Source organism: Chrysochloris asiatica, unplaced genomic scaffold (assembly GCF_000296735.1).
Source record: "Chrysochloris asiatica unplaced genomic scaffold, ChrAsi1.0 scaffold00349, whole genome shotgun sequence".
Lineage (NCBI taxonomy): Eukaryota > Metazoa > Chordata > Mammalia > Afrosoricida > Chrysochloridae > Chrysochloris > Chrysochloris asiatica.
Genome location: NW_006408867.1, coordinates 762,696 through 763,681, shown reverse-complemented (window position 1 = coordinate 763,681; position 986 = coordinate 762,696).

Here is a 986-nt window from a genome sequence, read left to right as displayed (position 1 = left end):
GGAGAAACCTGCATATGGGGCATTTGGAAAACTATTCAAAAGAGTATTGCCAAATTAGCCCTGAGTTCCACCTAACAAAGCTTAAAAACAAGCCTCAGAATAACTAAACCATTTGATCACATTCCAAAACAAAGTGCAAAAATATTTACAGGAATATCCCTCCCCTCAAAAAAGCATAAAATGCAAAGTATTTGCCATCCAGTGAAAACTCTCATGTATACAAACAAGCACTAAAATATGACCCCAAAGGAAAAAAATCCAATCGACAGAAACAGACTCAGAAATGATACAAGTGAAGAATTATTACACAAGGACATTAGAACAACTATTATATATATATATATATATATATACTCCATATGCGCTAGAAGATAGACGTTATCATGAACATAATAAAGAGACACATGCAAGATGTATTTTGAAAACCCAAATCAAACTTTTAAAAATGGAAAGTGCCTCTGAGATGAAAAACTACATTGGAAGGTGTTAAAATCAATTTAGACAACGCAGTAGAAAACAGAAGTGAACTTGGGAAATAATGATTGAAAAACAAAAAAAGTATAAACAAAACTTTCAGGTAACCTAATATATCTATAATTAGAGGCCCTAGGAGAGAAAATTTAATGCAGATTAGTAAAGAAAAATAAATTTGAAAAGAATAATAGCCTTGTTTCCCCCATAATTTGATGGAAATTATAAGCACAGATGCAAGAAGTTCAACAGAAGAAACATTACAGAAGTATAACAAGGTATATTGTTGTTGTTGTTAAGTGTTGTTAAGTCAGTTCCAACTCACAGGGACCATGTATAGGGTTTCCGAAAGTGGCTGGTTAGTTTGAACTGCCAACCTTGTGGTTCGCAGTCCAGTGCTTATCCAGATAAAAATACACATTATATTTGTACAAATATAATGATGATAGGTCACTCCTCATCAGAAGCCATGCAAGCCAGAGACAGGTGAGCAACCTCTTTAAAAGTCCAGAAAG